Raw genomic sequence first — 15,454 nt, 5'->3', positions numbered from 1 at the left:
GGAGAGGCTGGTTTTTCGCTATTTGTGGCCGACCGAGGGAACCAGGCAAAGCGGACACATTACGGCGCAAGAGCCGTTGGCACTTAGGCGAGCTCCAGAAGGAGAGGCTGATTTTTCGCCGTTTGTGGCCGACCGAGGGAACCAGGCAAAGCGGACACATTACGGCGCAAGAGCCGTTGGCACTTAGGCGAGCTCCAGAAGGAGAGGCTGGTTTTTCGCTATTTGTGGCCGACCGAGGGAACCAGGCAAAGCGGACACATTACGGCGCAAGAGCCGTTGGCACTTAGGCGAGCTCCAGAAGGAGAGGCTGATTTTTCGCCGTTTGTGGCCGACCGAGGGAACCAGGCAAAGCGGACACATTACGGCGCAAGAGCCGTTGGCACTTAGGCGAGCTCCAGAAGGAGAGGCTGGTTTTTCGCTATTTGTGGCCGACCGAGGGAACCAGGCAAAGCGGACACATTACGGCGCAAGAGCCGTTGGCACTTAGGCGAGCTCCAGAAGGAGAGGCTGATTTTTCGCCGTTTGTGGCCGACCGAGGGAACCAGGCAAAGCGGACACATTACGGCGCAAGAGCCGTTGGCACTTAGGCGAGCTCCAGAAGGAGAGGCTGGTTTTTCGCCGTTCGTGGCCGACCGAGGGAACCAGGCAAAGCGGACACATTACGGCGCAAGAGCCGTTGGCACTTAGAAAATATTCGCCAAAGTTGGCACGAGCTCCAGAATGAGAGGCTGATTTTTCGCCGTTTGTGGCCGACCGAGGGAACCAGGCAAAGCGGACACATTACGGCGCAAGAGCCGTTGGCACTTAGGCGAGCTCCAGAAGGAGAGGCTGATTTTTTCGCTATTTGTGGCCGACCGAGGGAACCAGGCAAAGCGGACACATTACGGCGCAAGAGCCGTTGGCACTTAGAAAATATTCGCCAAAGTTGGCACGAGCTCCAGAATGAGAGGCTGATTTTTCGCCGTTTGTGGCCGACCGAGGGAACCAGACAAAGCGGACACATTACGGCGCAAGAGCCGTTGGCACTTAGGCGAGCTCCAGAAGGAGAGGCTGATTTTTTCGCTATTTGTGGCCGACCGAGGGAACCAGGCAAAGCGGACACATTACGGCGCAAGAGCCGTTGGCACTTAGAAAATATTCGCCAAAGTTGGCACGAGCTCCAGAATGAGAGGCTGATTTTTCGCCGTTTGTGGCCGACCGAGGGAACCAGGCAAAGCGGACACATTACGGCGCAAGAGCCGTTGGCACTTAGGCGAGCTCCAGAAGGAGAGGCTGATTTTTTCGCTATTTGTGGCCGACCGAGGGAACCAGGCAAAGCGGACACATTACGGCGCAAGAGCCGTTGGCACTTAGAAAATATTCGCCAAAGTTGGCACGAGCTCCAGAATGAGAGGCTGATTTTTCGCCGTTTGTGGCCGACCGAGGGAACCAGACAAAGCGGACACATTACGGCGCAAGAGCCGTTGGCACTTAGGCGAGCTCCAGAAGGAGAGGCTGGTTTTTCGCTATTTGTGGCCGACCGAGGGAACCAGGCAAAGCGGACACATTACGGCGCAAGAGCCGTTGGCACTTAGAAAATATTCGCCAAAGTTGGCACGAGCTCCAGAATGAGAGGCTGATTTTTCGCCGTTTGTGGCCGACCGAGGGAACCAGGCAAAGCGGACACATTACGGCGCAAGAGCCGTTGGCACTTAGGCGAGCTCCAGAAGGAGAGGCTGATTTTTTCGCTATTTGTGGCCGACCGAGGGAACCAGGCAAAGCGGACACATTACGGCGCAAGAGCCGTTGGCACTTAGAAAATATTCGCCAAAGTTGGCACGAGCTCCAGAATGAGAGGCTGATTTTTCGCCGTTTGTGGCCGACCGAGGGAACCAGACAAAGCGGACACATTACGGCGCAAGAGCCGTTGGCACTTAGGCGAGCTCCAGAAGGAGAGGCTGGTTTTTCGCTATTTGTGGCCGACCGAGGGAACCAGGCAAAGCGGACACATTACGGCGCAAGAGCCGTTGGCACTTAGAAAATATTCGCCAAAGTTGGCACGAGCTCCAGAAGGAGAGGCTGATTTTTCGCTATTTGTGGCCGACCGAGGGAACCAGGCAAAGCGGACACATTACGGCGCAAGAGCCGTTGGCACTTAGGCGAGCTCCAGAAGGAGAGGCTGATTTTTCGCCGTTCGTGGCCGACCGAGGGAACCAGGCAAAGCGGACACATTACGGCGCAAGAGCCGTTGGCACTTAGAAAATATTCGCCAAAGTTGGCACGAGCTCCAGAATGAGAGGCTGATTTTTCGCCGTTTGTGGCCGACCGAGGGAACCAGACAAAGCGGACACATTACGGCGCAAGAGCCGTTGGCACTTAGGCGAGCTCCAGAAGGAGAGGCTGATTTTTCGCCGTTCGTGGCCGACCGAGGGAACCAGGCAAAGCGGACACATTACGGCGCAAGAGCCGTTGGCACTTAGAAAATATTCGCCAAAGTTGGCACGAGCTCCAGAATGAGAGGCTGATTTTTCGCCGTTTGTGGCCGACCGAGGGAACCAGACAAAGCGGACACATTACGGCGCAAGAGCCGTTGGCACTTAGGCGAGCTCCAGAAGGAGAGGCTGATTTTTTCGCTATTTGTGGCCGACCGAGGGAACCAGGCAAAGCGGACACATTACGGCGCAAGAGCCGTTGGCACTTAGAAAATATTCGCCAAAGTTGGCACGAGCTCCAGAAGGAGAGGCTGATTTTTCGCTATTTGTGGCCGACCGAGGGAACCAGGCAAAGCGGACACATTACGGCGCAAGAGCCGTTGGCACTTAGGCGAGCTCCAGAAGGAGAGGCTGATTTTTCGCTATTTGTGGCCGACCGAGGGAACCAGGCAAAGCGGACACATTACGGCGCAAGAGCCGTTGGCACTTAGAAAATATTCGCCAAAGTTGGCACGAGCTCCAGAATGAGAGGCTGATTTTTCGCCGTTTGTGGCCGACCGAGGGAACCAGACAAAGCGGACACATTACGGCGCAAGAGCCGTTGGCACTTAGGCGAGCTCCAGAAGGAGAGGCTGATTTTTTCGCTATTTGTGGCCGACCGAGGGAACCAGGCAAAGCGGACACATTACGGCGCAAGAGCCGTTGGCACTTAGAAAATATTCGCCAAAGTTGGCACGAGCTCCAGAATGAGAGGCTGATTTTTCGCCGTTTGTGGCCGACCGAGGGAACCAGACAAAGCGGACACATTACGGCGCAAGAGCCGTTGGCACTTAGGCGAGCTCCAGAAGGAGAGGCTGATTTTTTCGCTATTTGTGGCCGACCGAGGGAACCAGGCAAAGCGGACACATTACGGCGCAAGAGCCGTTGGCACTTAGAAAATATTCGCCAAAGTTGGCACGAGCTCCAGAATGAGAGGCTGATTTTTCGCTATTTGTGGCCGACCGAGGGAACCAGGCAAAGCGGACACATTACGGCGCAAGAGCCGTTGGCACTTAGGCGAGCTCCAGAAGGAGAGGCTGATTTTTCGCCGTTCGTGGCCGACCGAGGGAACCAGGCAAAGCGGACACTTTACGGCGCAAGAGCCGTTGGCACTTAGAAAATATTCTGAAATTCTCACCGACCTCCGTGGTGGAGAGGCCGAATTTTCGACATTCGTGGCCGACCGGGGAACCGTCGCCACTCGGACAACTTGTGCGGCAGCCCTCGGTGATTTTAGGACCGCTTTTTCACCCTCGCTGTCCGACCGGAGAACCGTCGTAGCTCGGACAGTTCGTGTGCCAGCATCCGCTGGCACTTAGAAAATTTTAAAAAAGAAAAAAATAGTCTTCTGCATATACGTTCTGACTATATTTTGCGATTAGGGGGTAAAGGTAATGAGTACAGTGACTAGGGGGACCAACTCATCGTACTCTGGCGCACCAACACGCCAAGGTTGGTACTGCACTTAGGCTGATTTTTGCGCTATTCGCGGCCGACCGGGGAACCAGCGCGGAGCGGACACATTACGGCGAATGAGCCGTTGGCACTTAGAAAATTTTTGAGCTTTTTTCGAACTTCCGTGAGGCTGATTTTGCGCTATTCGCGGCCGACCGGGGAACCAGCGCGGAGCGGACACATTACGGCGAATGAGCCGTTGGCACTTAGAAAATTTTTGAGCTTTTTTCGAACTTCCGTGAGGCTGATTTTGCGCTATTCGCGGCCGACCGGGGAACCAGCGCGGAGCGGACACATTACGGCGAATGAGCCGTTGGCACTTAGAAAATTTTTGAGCTTTTTTCGGACTTCCGTGTGGAGCTTTGGGGCCGTTCCGCCTAACTTTTTATGCCCGATTAGGCTTCCAGGGAGGCGGCTAAGCATTATTGACCAATCATGGAGCTTTTTTGGGACTTCCGTGTGGAGCTTTGGGGCCGTTCCGCCTAGCTTTTTATGCCCGATTAGGCTTCCAGGGAGGCGGCTAAGCATTATTGACCAATCATGGAGCTTTTTTGGGACTTCCGTGTGGAGCTTTGGGGCCGTTCCGCCTAACTTTTTATGCCCGATTAGGCTTCCAGGGAGGCGGCTAAGCATTATTGACCAATCATGGAGCTTTTTTGGGACTTCCGTGTGGAGCTTTGGGGCCGTTCCGCCTAGCTTTTTATGCCCGATTAGGCTTCCAGGGAGGCGGCTAAGCATTATTGACCAATCATGGAGCTTTTTTGGGACTTCCGTGTGGAGCTTTGGGGCCGTTCCGCCTAACTTTTTATGCCCGATTAGGCTTCCAGGGAGGCGGCTAAGCATTATTGACCAATCATGGAGCTTTTTTGGGACTTCCGTGTGGAGCTTTGGGGCCGTTCCGCCTAGCTTTTTATGCCCGATTAGGCTTCCAGGGAGGCGGCTAAGCATTATTGACCAATCATGGAGCTTTTTTGGGACTTCCGTGTGGAGCTTTGGGGCCGTTCCGCCTAGCTTTTTATGCCCGATTAGGCTTCCAGGGAGGCGGCTAAGCATTATTGACCAATCATGGAGCTTTTTTGGGACTTCCGTGTGGAGCTTTGGGGCCGTTCCGCCTAGCTTTTTATGCCCGGTTAGGCTTCCAGGGAGGCGGCTAAGCATTATTGACCAATCATGGAGCTTTTTTGGGACTTCCGTGTGGAGCTTTGGGGCCGTTCCGCCTAGCTTTTTATGCCCGATTAGGCTTCCAGGGAGGCGGCTAAGCATTATTGACCAATCATGGAGCTTTTTTGGGACTTCCAGCCGGTGCTTTGGGGGCCTTCCCCCTCACTTTCTACGCCCGATTGGGCTTCCAGGGACGCGGCTAAGCATTTTTAACAGAAATGGAGCTTTTTGCGGAGCTCCAGCCGGTGCCACCGGCAGGCCGTGCACGCGGACGAGATGACCGAAAGAAGCTCCAGGAGAGCGGATGGACGCTTTTTAAGCACCGAGGCGGAGATCGCGGAGCTTTAATAGACTTCCAGCGGGCCCAAAGCGGCCAGGCAGACGGCGCAGCGCGACCTGGTACCTCGCACGGGACGCATCGCCCCCCCCGCGCACAGTTCCAGGGGGCCGGGATGACGTTTCAAAGCTGCCGCTGCAGCTGCGGCGGGGAGTGGCCTCCCTCCGGTGGACACGACGAGTAAATGACACCGGCCGCTGACGCAAACCCACGCCGGACAGGAGAGCTCAAAAGCCGGGTAACATTTCAAGGAAGACCCCCCCTGCTCAGACCTCCACTAGGCCGGGATGACTGTTCAGCTGTGGCGGGGAGTGGCCTCCCTCCGGTCGGCACGACGAGTAAATGACACCGGCCGCTGACGCAAACCCACGCCGGACAGGAGAGCTCAAAAGCCGGGTAACATTTCAAGGAAGACCCCCCCTGCGCAGACCTCCACTAGGCCGGGATGACTGTTCAGCTGTGGCGGGGAGTGGCCTCCCTCCGGTCGGCACGACGAGTAAATGACACCGGCCGCTGACGCAAACCCACGCCGGACAGGAGAGCTCAAAAGCCGGGTAACATTTCAAGGAAGACCCCCCCTGCGCAGACCTCCACTAGGCCGGGATGACTGTTCAGCTGTGGCGGGGAGTGGCCTCCCTCCGGTCGGCACGACGAGTAAATGACACCGGCCGCTGACGCAAACCCACGCCGGACAGGAGAGCTCAAAAGCCGGGTAACATTTCAAGGAAGACCCCCCCTGCGCAGACCTCCACTAGGCCGGGATGACTGTTCAGCTGTGGCGGGGAGTGGCCTCCCTCCGGTCGGCACGACGAGTAAATGACACCGGCCGCTGACGCAAACCCACGCCGGACAGGAGAGCTCAAAAGCCGGGTAACATTTCAAGGAAGACCCCCCCTGCGCAGACCTCCACTAGGCCGGGATGACTGTTCAGCTGTGGCGGGGAGTGGCCTCCCTCCGGTCGGCACGACGAGTAAATGACACCGGCCGCTGACGCAAACCCACGCCGGACAGGAGAGCTCAAAAGCCGGGTAACATTTCAAGGAAGACCCCCCCTGCGCAGACCTCCACTAGGCCGGGATGACTGTTCAGCTGTGGCGGGGAGTGGCCTCCCTCCGGTCGGCACGACGAGTAAATGACACCGGCCGCTGACGCAAACCCACGCCGGACAGGAGAGCTCAAAAGCCGGGTAACATTTCAAGGAAGACCCCCCCTGCGCAGACCTCCACTAGGCCGGGATGACTGTTCAGCTGTGGCGGGGAGTGGCCTCCCTCCGGTCGGCACGACGAGTAAATGACACCGGCCGCTGACGCAAACCCACGCCGGACAGGAGAGCTCAAAAGCCGGGTAACATTTCAAGGAAGACCCCCCCTGCGCAGACCTCCACTAGGCCGGGATGACTGTTCAGCTGTGGCGGGGAGTGGCCTCCCTCCGGTCGGCACGACGAGTAAATGACACCGGCCGCTGACGCAAACCCACGCCGGACAGGAGAGCTCAAAAGCCGGGTAACATTTCAAGGAAGACCCCCCCTGCGCAGACCTCCACTAGGCCGGGATGACTGTTCAGCTGTGGCGGGGAGTGGCCTCCCTCCGGTCGGCACGACGAGTAAATGACACCGGCCGCTGACGCAAACCCACGCCGGACAGGAGAGCTCAAAAGCCGGGTAACATTTCAAGGAAGACCCCCCCTGCGCAGACCTCCACTAGGCCGGGATGACTGTTCAGCTGTGGCGGGGAGTGGCCTCCCTCCGGTCGGCACGACGAGTAAATGACACCGGCCGCTGACGCAAACCCACGCCGGACAGGAGAGCTCAAAAGCCGGGTAACATTTCAAGGAAGACCCCCCCTGCGCAGACCTCCACTAGGCCGGGATGACTGTTCAGCTGTGGCGGGGAGTGGCCTCCCTCCGGTCGGCACGACGAGTAAATGACACCGGCCGCTGACGCAAACCCACGCCGGACAGGAGAGCTCAAAAGCCGGGTAACATTTCAAGGAAGACCCCCCCTGCGCAGACCTCCACTAGGCCGGGATGACTGTTCAGCTGTGGCGGGGAGTGGCCTCCCTCCGGTCGGCACGACGAGTAAATGACACCGGCCGCTGACGCAAACCCACGCCGGACAGGAGAGCTCAAAAGCCGGGTAACATTTCAAGGAAGACCCCCCCTGCGCAGACCTCCACTAGGCCGGGATGACTGTTCAGCTGTGGCGGGGAGTGGCCTCCCTCCGGTCGGCACGACGAGTAAAGCTATTTAGGAAAATCTGAGATAAATATCACTTGCATAATAATTTGGAACACGGTCCCGTGTTCCAAATTATTATGCAAAATGTATTTAGACACCAGCAATCGCACTTAGATTTGTTTCTTTTTTCTTTCTTTTAGCTTCCATAATGTTACCGGGCGCTGACGCAAACCCACGCCCGGCAGGAGAGCTCAAAAGCCGGGTAACATTTCAAGGAAGACCCCCCCTGCGCAGACCTCCACTAGGCCGGGATGACTGTTCAGCTGTGGCGGGGAGTGGCCTCCCTCCGGTCGGCACGACGAGTAAATGACACCGGCCGCTGACGCAAACCCACGCCGGACAGGAGAGCTCAAAAGCCGGGTAACATTTCAAGGAAGACCCCCCCTGCGCAGACCTCCACTAGGCCGGGATGACTGTTCAGCTGTGGCGGGGAGTGGCCTCCCTCCGGTCGGCACGACGAGTAAATGACACCGGCCGCTGACGCAAACCCACGCCGGACAGGAGAGCTCAAAAGCCGGGTAACATTTCAAGGAAGACCCCCCCTGCGCAGACCTCCACTAGGCCGGGATGACTGTTCAGCTGTGGCGGGGAGTGGCCTCCCTCCGGTCGGCACGACGAGTAAAGCTATTTAGGAAAATCTGAGATAAATATCACTTGCATAATAATTTGGAACACGGTCCCGTGTTCCAAATTATTATGCAAAATGTATTTAGACACCAGCAATCGCACTTAGATTTGTTTCTTTTTTCTTTCTTTTAGCTTCCATAATGTTACCGGGCGCTGACGCAAACCCACGCCCGGCAGGAGAGCTCAAAAGCCGGGTAACATTTCAAGGAAGACCCCCCCTGCGCAGACCTCCACTAGGCCGGGATGACTGTTCAGCTGTGGCGGGGAGTGGCCTCCCTCCGGTCGGCACGACGAGTAAATGACACCGGCCGCTGACGCAAACCCACGCCGGACAGGAGAGCTCAAAAGCCGGGTAACATTTCAAGGAAGACCCCCCCTGCGCAGACCTCCACTAGGCCGGGATGACTGTTCAGCTGTGGCGGGGAGTGGCCTCCCTCCGGTCGGCACGACGAGTAAATGACACCGGCCGCTGACGCAAACCCACGCCGGACAGGAGAGCTCAAAAGCCGGGTAACATTTCAAGGAAGACCCCCCCTGCGCAGACCTCCACTAGGCCGGGATGACTGTTCAGCTGTGGCGGGGAGTGGCCTCCCTCCGGTCGGCACGACGAGTAAAGCTATTTAGGAAAATCTGAGATAAATATCACTTGCATAATAATTTGGAACACGGTCCCGTGTTCCAAATTATTATGCAAAATGTATTTAGACACCAGCAATCGCACTTAGATTTGTTTCTTTTTTCTTTCTTTTAGCTTCCATAATGTTACCGGGCGCTGACGCAAACCCACGCCCGGCAGGAGAGCTCAAAAGCCGGGTAACATTTCAAGGAAGACCCCCCCTGCGCAGACCTCCACTAGGCCGGGATGACTGTTCAGCTGTGGCGGGGAGTGGCCTCCCTCCGGTCGGCACGACGAGTAAATGACACCGGCCGCTGACGCAAACCCACGCCGGACAGGAGAGCTCAAAAGCCGGGTAACATTTCAAGGAAGACCCCCCCTGCGCAGACCTCCACTAGGCCGGGATGACTGTTCAGCTGTGGCGGGGAGTGGCCTCCCTCCGGTCGGCACGACGAGTAAATGACACCGGCCGCTGACGCAAACCCACGCCGGACAGGAGAGCTCAAAAGCCGGGTAACATTTCAAGGAAGACCCCCCCTGCGCAGACCTCCACTAGGCCGGGATGACTGTTCAGCTGCGGCGGGGAGTGGCCTCCCTCCGGTCGGCACGACGAGTAAAGCTATTTAGGAAAATCTGAGATAAATATCACTTGCATAATAATTTGGAACACGGTCCCGTGTTCCAAATTATTATGCAAAATGTATTTAGACACCAGCAATCGCACTTAGATTTGTTTCTTTTTTCTTTCTTTTAGCTTCCATAATGTTACCGGGCGCTGACGCAAACCCACGCCCGGCAGGAGAGCTCAAAAGCCGGGTAACATTTCAAGGAAGCTATTTAGGAAAATCTGAGATAAATATCCTTTGCATAATAATTTGGAACACGGTCCCGTGTTCCAAATTATTATGCAAAATGTATTTAAGTGTCATAAAGATTACATTTTTTGTTTTTCAAGTACTGAAATCACCCTCAGTCATGGTACAGTCCATGGTAGTCTGCCAGGTGAGCGCAATTGTAGTAATTAACAAGTCTATTTAAGTTCCGCGTTTTTAAGCGTTCGGCCATTTCGTTCAACCATGGGGAGGAAAAAGGATCTCTCTGCTGTCGAGAAGCGTGAAATCGTTCGATGCCTTGGACAAGGTATGCAGACATTCGATATTGCACGAAAGCTTAAGCGCGACCATCGAACTTTGAAGAAATTCGTCGCTGATTCGGAGCAAACGCGCGTTCGTGCAGACAAAGGCACGACAAGGAAGGTTTCTGCAAGACAAACAAATCGAATCAAGAGGGCGGCTGCAAGCATGCCACTAAAGACGAGCAAACAAATATTCGACGCTGCTGGTGCCAGTGAAGTCCCACGAACGACGAGGTGCAGGATCCTCCAGAGGCTTGCAGTTGTGCGGAAACCCTCCATTCGGCCACCCCTGAACAACGCGAACAAGCAGAAACGGCTGCAGTGGGCCCAGACTTACATGAAGACAAATTTTCAGACAGTCCTGTTCACCGACGAGTGCCGTGCCACCTTGGATGGGCCAGGTAGGGTTTTTTAAGTTTTTCCTTGCACTTTTGAGAGCTCAGGGGATGCTTTGAGAATAATTGTCAATTTCTGTCTATGTGAAGCCCTTTGAGACTGCTTGTGATTTAGGGCTATACAAATAAACTTGATTTGACTTGACTTTACAGATGGATGGAGTCGTGGATGGTTGGTGGACGGCCACGATAGCCCAACAAGGCTGCGGCGTCAGCAGGGAGGTGGCGGAGTGATGTTTTGGGCCGGAATCATGGGGAGAGAGCTGCTTGGCCCCTTTAGGGTCCCTGAAGGCGTCAAAATTACGTCTGTTAACTACGTGGAATTTCTGACTCAACACTTCTGTCCATGGTACAACAGGAAGAACCGTGCTTTCCGTCAAAAGATCATCTTCATGCATGACAATGCACCGTCTCATGCTGCAAGAAATACGTCAACGTCTTTGGCATCTATGGGAATAAAGGGAGAGAAACTGATGGTGTGGCCCCCATGCTCCCCTGACCTCAATCCTATTGAAAACTTGTGGAGCATCGTCAAGCAGAAAATCTACGAAGGTGGGAGGCAGTTCAATTCCAAAGAGCAGCTCTGGCAGGCTATTCTTAGATCCTGCCAAGAAATTCAACCAGAAACTGTACAAAAACTCACAAGTTCAGTGGATGGAAGAATCGTGAAGCTGCTGTTGAACAAAGGGTCCTATGTTAAAATGTAACTTTGTTTTTTATTGAAATAAAGGGTCCTATGTTAAAATGTAACTTGTTTGTCTTTTCTTTGAAATAGCTTTTGATTTCAGTAAATATGACCTCCTAATGCTGTAAATTCTTAAGATGGGCATTTCAGTTCATAAAAACCTATAAAATGTTATAAAACTCTGTTGTGCGTAATAATGTGGAACAGTGCATTTTAAGTTTTTTATTTTTTAAAAATTCTGTGATCATTCGGAGGTTTGTTCAATAAAATTAGAATTCATCAAAATAATGGTTGATGACTTGAAAATTATGCTGACTCATTTTGCATCGACTATTTAGGAAAATCTGAGATAAATGTCACTTGCATAATAATTTGGAACACGGTGTAAGTGCGATTGCTGGTGTATTTACTCGTCGTGTCCACCGGAGGACGGCAAATCCCCGCCGCAGCTGCAGCGGCAGCGCTTAAATGTCTTCCCGGCCGCCTGGAACTCTGCACGGGGCGTGTTTCGTCCCGCGCAGCGGTACCAGATCGCGCTGCGCCGTCAGCCGAGCCGCGCGCGGTCCGCTGGAAGTCTACACTGTGTTCCAAATTATTATGCAAATTGTATTTATGTGTCATAAAGATTACATTTTTTGTTTTTCAATTAAACTCATGGATGGTATTACGTGTCAGGGCTCTTTGGATCACTGAGATCAATCTCAGACACCGGGGATCATTACCGGCCAGTTGAGCCCAAATTAAGGAAAAACTACTTAAGAATGGTGTTCCACATTATTAAGCAGATAATTTGAAGTTCGCTTTGAGCAGTGGCGGACGCCAACCCACGACCGGTGGGAGAGCTCGGAGGGCGGATGGGCTTTCAAGGAAGCCCCCCAGGCCGGTCCCACTCGCACTTAGAATTTTTTTTTTTTTTTGGCTTCCATAATGTACCGGGCGCGGACGCGAAACCCACGCCGGGCATGGCAGCTCGAAAGGCGGCTAAGCATTCAAGGAAGCACCGTCTGGAGCTTCAGAGCCGTTCCGCCTGACTTTTAACGTAGAGTACCGGGCGCAAACCACTAACTCAAGCCCGGCATGGCAGCTCGAAAGGCGGCTAAGCATTCAAGGAAGCACCGTCTGGAGCTTCAGAGCCGTTCCGCCTGACTTTTAACGTAGAGTACCGGGCGCAAACCACTAACTCAAGCCCGGCATGGCAGCTCGAAAGGCGGCTAAGCATTCAAGGAAGCACCGTCTGGAGCTTCAGAGCCGTTCCGCCTGACTTTTAACGTAGAGTACCGGGCGCAAACCACTAACTCAAGCCCGGCATGGCAGCTCGAAAGGCGGCTAAGCATTCAAGGAAGCACCGTCTGGAGCTTCAGAGCCGTTCCGCCTGACTTTTAACGTAGAGTACCGGGCGCAAACCACTAACTCAAGCCCGGCATGGCAGCTCGAAAGGCGGCTAAGCATTCAAGGAAGCACCGTCTGGAGCTTCAGAGCCGTTCCGCCTGACTTTTAACGTAGAGTACCGGGCGCAAACCACTAACTCAAGCCCGGCATGGCAGCTCGAAAGGCGGCTAAGCATTCAAGGAAGCACCGTCTGGAGCTTCAGAGCCGTTCCGCCTGACTTTTAACGTAGAGTACCGGGCGCAAACCACTAACTCAAGCCCGGCATGGCAGCTCGAAAGGCGGCTAAGCATTCAAGGAAGCACCGTCTGGAGCTTCAGAGCCGTTCCGCCTGACTTTTAACGTAGAGTACCGGGCGCAAACCACTAACTCAAGCCCGGCATGGCAGCTCGAAAGGCGGCTAAGCATTCAAGGAAGCACCGTCTGGAGCTTCAGAGCCGTTCCGCCTGACTTTTAACGTAGAGTACCGGGCGCAAACCACTAACTCAAGCCCGGCATGGCAGCTCGAAAGGCGGCTAAGCATTCAAGGAAGCACCGTCTGGAGCTTCAGAGCCGTTCCGCCTGACTTTTAACGTAGAGTACCGGGCGCAAACCACTAACTCAAGCCCGGCATGGCAGCTCGAAAGGCGGCTAAGCATTCAAGGAAGCACCGTCTGGAGCTTCAGAGCCGTTCCGCCTGACTTTTAACGTAGAGTACCGGGCGCAAACCACTAACTCAAGCCCGGCATGGCAGCTCGAAAGGCGGCTAAGCATTCAAGGAAGCACCGTCTGGAGCTTCAGAGCCGTTCCGCCTGACTTTTAACGTAGAGTACCGGGCGCAAACCACTAACTCAAGCCCGGCATGGCAGCTCGAAAGGCGGCTAAGCATTCAAGGAAGCACCGTCTGGAGCTTCAGAGCCGTTCCGCCTGACTTTTAACGTAGAGTACCGGGCGCAAACCACTAACTCAAGCCCGGCATGGCAGCTCGAAAGGCGGCTAAGCATTCAAGGAAGCGACGCCGGCCGGTCCGCGGGCCAAATAGGGTCCAGTAAAGTACCGGGCGCAAACCACTAACTCAAGCCCGGCATGGCAGCTCGAAAGGCGGCTAAGCATTCAAGGAAGCGACGCCGGCCGGTCCGCGGGCCAAATAGGGTCCAGTAAAGTACCGGGCGCGGCCACTAACGCCTTGTGGCGGTCGCCTTGTGGCGGTCGGGGGGTGGCGGTCGGGGCTGGCGCTTGGGGCCGGTGGCGGTCGCCTTGTGGCGGTCGCCTTGTGGCGGTCGGGGGGTGGCGGTCGGGGCTGGCGCTTGGGGCCAGTGGCGGTCGCCTTGTGGCGGTCGCCTTGTGGCGGTCGCCTTGTGGCGGTCGCCTTGTGGCGGTCGCCTTGTGGCGGTCGGGGGGTGGCGGTCGGGGCTGGCGCTTGGGGCCAGTGGCGGTCGCCTTGTGGCGGTCGCCTTGTGGCGGTCGCCTTGTGGCGGTCGCCTTGTGGCGGTCGCCTTGTGGCGGTCGGGGGGTGGCGGTCGGGGCTGGCGCTTGGGGCCAGTGGCGGTCGCCTTGTGGCGGTCGCCTTGTGGCGGTCGCCTTGTGGCGGTCGCCTTGTGGCGGTCGCCTTGTGGCGGTCGCCTTGTGGCGGTCGGGGGGTGGCGGTCGGGGCTGGCGCTTGGGGCCAGTGGCGGTCGCCTTGTGGCGGTCGCCTTGTGGCGGTCGCCTTGTGGCGGTCGCCTTGTGGCGGTCGCCTTGTGGCGGTCGGGGGGTGGCGGTCGGGGCTGGCGCTTGGGGCCGGTGGCGGTCGCCTTGTGGCGGTCGCCTTGTGGCGGTCGCCTTGTGGCGGTCGCCTTGTGGCGGTCGCCTTGTGGCGGTCGCCTTGTGGCGGTCGGGGGGTGGCGGTCGGGGCTGGCGCTTGGGGCCGGTGGCGGTCGCCTTGTGGCGGTCGCCTTGTGGCGGTCGCCTTGTGGCGGTCGGGGGGTGGCGGTCGGGGCTGGCGCTTGGGGCTGGCGTCCGCCAATAGTGGTTTAATTTCGGGAGGAAGATTGATTTTCGTCCCAAGCCCGCCGCTGGAGAAAATTTTAGGTACCAGGAGTGGATTTTTTTTGTCCACTCAGGAGGGGGACGTTGGCTGGTTTGGTGTCCGGGGGAAAGTGCTCTTTTCTCGGCCAGGAGAAAGATTAGACTCCCAGCCCGCCGCTGGAGAAAATTCTAGGTACCAGGAGTGGATTTTTTTTGTCCACTCAGGAGGGGGACGTGCTTTGTTGTCCGGGGGAAAGTGCTCTTTTCTCGGCCAGGAGAAAGATTAGACTCCCAGCCCGCCGCTGGAGAAAATTCTAGGTACCAGGAGTGGATTTTTTTTGTCCACTCAGGAGGGGGACGTGCTTTGTTGTCCGGGGGAAAGTGCTCTTTTCTCGGCCAGGAGAAAGATTAGACTCCCAGCCCGCCGCTGGAGAAAATCTTAGGTACCAGGAGTGGATTTTTTTTGTCCACTCAGGAGGGGGACGTGCTTTGTTGTCCGGGGAGAGTGCTCTTTTCTCGGCCAGGAGAAAGATTAGACTCCCAGCCCGCCGCTGGAGAAAATTCTAGGTACCAGGAGTGGATTTTTTTTGTCCACTCAGGAGGGGGACGTGCTTTGTTGTCCGGGGAGAGTGCTCTTTTCTCGGCCAGGAGAAAGATTAGACTCCCAGCCCGCCGCTGGAGAAAATTCTAGGTACCAGGAGTGGATTTTTTTTGTCCACTCAGGAGGGGGACGTGCTTTGTTGTCCGGGGAGAGTGCCTGGTCCCCGGACCAGCCTCTTAGGCGCGCCCGCTGTCATTCTCCGGAGATTAAGTTATACTAAGGGGAGGCTGCCTCCTCCCGCCTGCTGCCCGAGGATGCTGCCTCATCCCCGGACTGGCCTCTTGCGCGCGCCCGCTGTCATTCTCCGGAGACTAAGTTATACTAAGGGGAGGCTGCCTCCTCCCGCCTGCTGCCCGAGGATGCTGCCTCATCCCCGGACTGGCCT

Source organism: Syngnathus typhle, unplaced genomic scaffold (assembly GCF_033458585.1).
Source record: "Syngnathus typhle isolate RoL2023-S1 ecotype Sweden unplaced genomic scaffold, RoL_Styp_1.0 HiC_scaffold_161, whole genome shotgun sequence".
Classification (NCBI taxonomy): domain Eukaryota; kingdom Metazoa; phylum Chordata; class Actinopteri; order Syngnathiformes; family Syngnathidae; genus Syngnathus; species Syngnathus typhle.
This window is presented reverse-complemented; position numbering follows the sequence as displayed.